General features: G+C 47.0%; 1 protein-coding gene across 5 annotated transcripts in view; it reads left to right on the forward strand.

Annotated features, from left to right (window-relative positions):
• The window catches only part of ADAMTS6 (ADAM metallopeptidase with thrombospondin type 1 motif 6), a 368,722-nt gene that overhangs the window by 80,337 nt on the left and 281,906 nt on the right, over positions 1-6,479 (forward strand). The window lies entirely within an intron of this gene.

Raw genomic sequence — 6,479 nt, forward strand, 5'->3', positions numbered from 1 at the left:
ATCAGCCTGACAGTTGTTGGCTTCCCCAGGCCACTTCCTAACTCCCCCTTGCTGTCTACCTGGCCCCACACAGGCTGCCGTTTCTCAGGGTCATTTTAGTCTGCACCCACAGGCAGGGTAAAGAAGGTCTCTTCAGAGTGGGTGCTCGGCAGCCCGGGCCAGTTCTCACCCTCTTCAAGGTCCTCCGGGCCCTCCTGGCTTGGGAGCTCAGGGCAGGCCTTTGCTTCCTCTGGCGGCTGTGGCTTTTATCCTATCAGCACCACCCTTGGGCTCCTGGGTAGTTAAAGGGGCAGGACTGGGCTTGGCCCACCCAGGCTTATAGAGGGGTACTTCTTCCTCAGGGTCAGTGAGTGCCCACCCCTGCTCACTATAGTTCTCCACATCGGGTGGGCCTCTGCCGAGCCATCAATTGAAGATTTTAGAGCAGTGTCTATGGGGCCGCGCATGCGCTCATCTGCAGCCGTACACTCCTATACGGCAGGCATTGCGCATGTGCGAGCCCCCCTCCCCCCGCCCCAGTTCCTTCTCTACTGCCTCTGGTCCGAGACGAAGATTAGCAGTGCTCTGTATCTTTTTTGCATTTTAGATAATAATCCCTTTTAAAACCAAGTTTTTTTTTCTCTCTTGTTAGGTCCCTGTTTGTAGCTCACTTTAGTTTAGAGGAAAAAAAATCATAGAATATGGTTTTTCTCCCAGTTTACTCCAGATAGCTGTCTGGCTCCATGCCCAGGTCACTGGGTTTCAAGTGCTGCTCTACATGCAAAGATCTTATCTCCATCTCGTATGGGCACGCACAAAACGTCTGCTGCTTTGGAGAGAGGGGCATGTCTCTCAAAAATGAAGTTGCAGGTGTGACGAGACAGAGACTTGTGTCTCAAGTTAATTCTCCTTGAGAAATCTCTCAGGCCTGCCTCAGACCTGGGCCAAAGCCCTAGCATCAGAAAAAAGGCGGAGGTAAAAAGCCCGCCAAAAAAACGAGCCTCATCCTTGCCTCAGGAGTTGCCGGCTCCGAAGTGCTTATGATGCTCCGTGCATTTCCAGAGTTACAAGCACAGCTAGCAAAATGGGATGCTCAATACCCCCTCTGAGGCATTAGGCTTTAAGTTGCCGGCTTCATCAGCTGCAACAAATCCAGGAATGATATGACCTTGCCACACAGCAGGAGAGTGTGGCGCCGGCCATATTACCTGGCACAGACACTTCCACCACAGAGGCGCCAAGCACGTCTCTAGTACTCTCAGCACCGAGATGTAATTCAATGCCTCAAATAGCACCAGTGCTTCCTAATATGACACACTCAATGCCAGCTCAGCAATATATGCAGCATAGAGACTTATTAGTCTCTTCTACTGTCAATTCACCATTTCTCAGTCCTGATCATTCTTCTGCTGTGTTAACATCACAAATGACATTATCTCAGATTTTCATCTGAATCTGAAGATGACTTTTATGGGGTTTTCTCCAGAAAAATCCCCCCCCCCCCCCACAGATCAGTCTATTTACACTTCCAGGTCATGCTCTAATTATGGGAACATGTCTTCATTCACGTTCAGTATGTCAGTCCCTGGGTACCTCCACCTGTGCCATACCCATAGTGGCAATATTTGAACAATTGGAAACCTCTCCAAAAACCACCATGGCCAGAAATGACATCCAGTGAAATATTTCCCTTCATCACATTCCCCACCTATGAATCAAGCACAGCAAAAGGAACCATCCAACCAAGTTAAGGACATACTCCTGGAGTCAAACGAACCCGTTTCAGCATCTTTGCCTCCACTTTCTACTACCTCAGATGACCTTGCACATTTTCAAGACCTTTTAAAATGTGTGGCTGCTGAATTAAATATCTGCCTCCAGGAGGTCATGAAAATTCAACATGAATTAATGGACATATTGCACTCAGTAACACCTTCTAAAATAGCACTACCAATTAATCCAGCAATAATAGATCCTACAAAGATGGTGTGGCAAACCTTGGCATCAACCACTTCTACCCCCCAAAAGAACAGACAAGAAGTATTATGTTTCACCTAAGGGCTCTGAGTTTCTTTTCACCTATCCAGTACCTAACTCTCTTGTACTGGAAGCTACACAACAGAAAACTAAGCAGCAACAATTCCGGTCCACCCCCTTGGATCATGATAACAAGAGACTTGATTCATTCAGACGTAAAGGCTACACGTCCTCCACCTTACAATTTTGTATTGGCAACTATGCAACAGCAGTAGTCGCAACAAGGGCTTCATGGTTTGGATTTCTCTCAAAGGGAGTGGAATTAATCGATGGTGTAAGATCTTCCATCTGATGGCCAAAAGCTGTTTGCAGCAAATACCAACGAAATTCTGCACTCGATCAAGAATTCCAGAGCAAAGCTTCACTCACTAGGGATCCGCAACCTGGCACCTAGAAGGAGACAGTACAGTTATCAGCCCTACTCTAGACCTCAGTGCCCTTCTTTTACTCAACATTATAACAAAGATGACCAACATCCACAGGACAGAGGCAGAACTCAACAACGACACCTTCCCTCTACCAAATCACGACACCCAAAGCAATCCAATAAGCAAATGTGAACAGCTGGTTGAGGGTCGTGAGAGCCTCTTGTCTCTTCCAACACTACCTTTGCAAGCTAAACTTTTTTACCGCCGGCTACTACCATTCTCTGGCAACGGGCAGCGAGTAACCTCTGACAGGTGCGTCCTCTAGATAATTGACAAAGGCTGTCTTATCCCCTTCATGTCTCTACTCCCTTATCTCCCATCCCAGTTGCTCTTCAGGAACCACTCTCAAGAGAACAGAGCATATAGGGGCAATTGAACAAGTCTCTGCGCTATTTAAGGGGAAGGGCTATTACTCGCATTACTTCCTGACGGAAAAATGGTTGGAAGACTGGTGACCCATCTTAGACCTGAGCGCACTGAACAAATTCATTCAGAAACAGAAATTTAAGATGATAATGCTTGCCACTCTTATACTGGCGTTGGAACAGGACGATTGGTTCTTGTCCCTTGACTTGCAAGATGCATATTTCCATATCTCTATTCATCCAGCTCATAGACATTTTCTCTGATTTGTCGTAGGTTCACAACACTACCAATATAAAGCACTGCCCTTTGGACTCTCTATGACCCCGAAGGTCTTCTCAAAGGTTCTGGCAGTCCTCACAGCATATCTGAGGAAGCAAACCATCATCATATTCCCTTACCTGGACAACTGCCTCCTCAAAGTGCACTCATGCAATGACTCCCACTGATCACTGTCAAACACAAGAAGCTTAATCCAATATCTTAGCCTACAAATAAATGAAGTCAAATCAACGGTTTCTCCAACACAAAAGATCCAATTTATAGCAGTGTACCTCGAATCAACAAGGACCACTGCATCCCTCCTGCCGGATCATTTCCAAAAAATTGTGGTCTTGGTAAACACCCTAAAATCCAGTCCCCGAACAACAGCACACAAATGCCTTCAGCTACTGGGACACATGGCAACATGTAGTTTTGTTGTCAGCAACACTCATCTCCACATGAGATGTTTACAGCGAAGCCCGGGACAGGTCTACAAGCCCAATAGCCACCTGCTGTCCAAATCCCTAGGGCTTCCAATACTGGTAAAGAAATCCCTGAAATGGTGGATAAGTCTCCACAACCTTTGTTCTGGAGACCTCTTCTATCTATTAGAACCATCCATCTCCATGATGACAGAAGCATCTCTTACAGCATGGGGCGCTCACCTATGACATCACACGGCCCAGCAGCAACACGAACCTACACATAAATGTACTAGAACTCTGCAGTCAGACATGCTTGCGCAGAATTCTTTCCGTTCCTCACCAACAATCACGTTAGACTTTTCACAGACAATGTTGTGGCAATGTTTTACATAAACTGTCAGGGTGGGGCCCAATCTCGAGTACTTTGCACAGAAGCCATAGCACTTTTGAACTAGTGCTTCAAATACCTCATAAACATTACTGTGGTGCACCTTCTGGGCACCCTGACCATTATGACAGATGCACTTCCAACCAACCATGAATGACAAATAAACCCTCACATATTGTCACATATTTTCTGACAGTGGGGTCATCCCAATATAGAACTATTTGCCACACAATCCAACAAAAAATGCCACCTATTCTGTTCTAGGGTAGGCACTGGCTAAGGGTCCATGGGAGATGCCTTTCTCATCAGTTGGTCATCCCACCTTCTATACGTGTTCCCCCACCCCCATACTCCTGTTAATCAGGGTAGTCCACAAGGCAAGGAGAGACAAAGCACACCTAATTCTCAGAGCCCCATCATGGCCATGTCAATCATGATTCTTCTTCAAGTAGTGTCCCCATGGATGCTCCACTGTAGGTGTCGGGCTTGTCCCAGTGCCAAAGATCGGAGATCTTTTTCAGCAGTAGACTGCCGGACTACGTATGCATGTTGGACGTCTTGTGCCGCTCCCGCGCCATTCCTGAGTGTGTGGTCCGGCTCCCGCCAGTGAGCTCCCTCTCGTCAACAATCAGGAATTGAGAGTAAAATTGTTAATAGTTAGCTCTTAGTTATATAGTTTAGTTAGGTTGTTAACAGTTGCGTAGTTTCGTTTAAAAAAACCCTATATATAAAAATAGTAAAAATAACAGTGTACATATAGTTATACAACAGGAAAAGAGAAGAAGGGACTCGTTAACTGAACAATTCTGGATTCACCCAGCTTCAACAAATGCAGAATATGCCACAAGCTGATGCCTGCATCAGATGTACATTCGCACTGCATAAGGTGCCTGGGTGAGGGGCATATCCCTCAAAAATGACCCCACTGTTCAAAACTCACAGCTCAAGCTAGGCGGGACAGGGAGATGAGGCTGAAAATGCTTTTGTTTGACAAAACATTGCAGCTGCCTCAGACCGATTCTTCCCACCCTTCGGTGCTGGTGGCAGCCACCAGACGTCATCCTGTTTCACCGAAGCCTGCCTATGTGAAGAGGAGACCCTCTCCCTCACGCTCCCTACTCCCAACGTGGATTAGCATAGGAGACAAACTGGGCACTTTGGGTGTGGCTTCTACTCACTGACCCAACAAGCAGAAACAAGGCCAAAGTACATCAGTGCCCAACCCAGCACCACCAAGAGAATCGGCACTGGTAGCCTCTGTGGCAACCAGATCAGAACTGAGTTCTGACCCGGCACCGATGACACAGACGGTGCAGATGGCGCCAGTTGCGCTGGCACTGGTTCCTATGGCACTGACTGCATTGGCACCGACACTAAAGCCGGCACCGACATGCCACCTAGCATTGCCACCAGCACCACATACGACCGCGCAGCCAGCACCGACACACATGTCAACACCAGTGTCGTCACCAAATGAGCAGTCCCCGGCACAGACTAAGGCGCGCCAGAAATCTCGCAAGCTGCCAACCCCATCAACAAGCCCAGAGCATATTTCCTTTTCTCCAGAGCCTCCTTCACCATCACCAGTTCGGTTGGTTCATTTCGGACACATACCAAGATACCAGCCTTTAAGACCACATCGTTACTTACCAGCTCGCATCTTCCTTTCTCAGTACTACTACCATTGGCACCGACGCTCTCCATTATCTCCTGTGCATTCAAAGGGCAGATCACGATCACCCAGATCTCCCATGCTCTTGACCTGCTCTAGGCATCATGACATACATAGGAGCAGATACTCCTCCAGATATTCTTCATCTTTGGCATGTCATTATGAATGTCGTTACATACACAGTTATTATGACAGGCGTTGCTCACATTCTCCGGAGTGTGACCTGCGAAGATCTCCTTCCTACCACTAGACTGAGGCCAGAGCTGACAAGACCAACTCTCCTACCCTCTTGGGGACAAGACCTCCCACTCTTATGGAAAATGAGCCTACAATTCCACAACAGTCAGAACCAAAAGAAGGACAGTTATCGGATCACATCATCTTCACTTAATGACCCAGTCTTCCCCGGTGATGCATCACCTCCTGACGACATGCAGCAATTCCAGGAGTTGTTTAAATCAGTCGCTGTCAGCGAAGAAGTGCAACTCTCGGAAGTTCAACAAAAACAACAGCATTTGCTTAGAAATCTACAACCTTTCCAGAAGTCGAAAGTGGCATTGCCACTCGATGACACAATCTTACAAGTAGCAGATGACATCTGGCAAATGCCGGCCTCAACTCCTGTGACAAATAAAAAAGCGGGCAAGAAATATTTTGTCCCCATTATGGGGATGGAGTTCCTCTTTTCACATCCACAGCCAAATTCTCCTCTTGTGGATGCGGCACAGCAGAGGGCCAAAGCTCCACAATATAAAAATAAAAGCAGTGATAAAGACAGCAAATGTTTAGACCTATTCGAGAGAAAGGTTTATTCATCAGCCACTTTGACATAGCTGCTAACTATGCGGCTCTCCTGGCCAATCATAACTGATAATTATTCAAAGCTAGTACCACTTCTAGAATATTTGCCAGACAGTAAATGT

Source organism: Pelodiscus sinensis, chromosome 6 (assembly GCF_052426305.1).
Source record: "Pelodiscus sinensis isolate ZL-2025 chromosome 6, ASM5242630v1, whole genome shotgun sequence".
Lineage (NCBI taxonomy): Eukaryota > Metazoa > Chordata > Testudines > Trionychidae > Pelodiscus > Pelodiscus sinensis.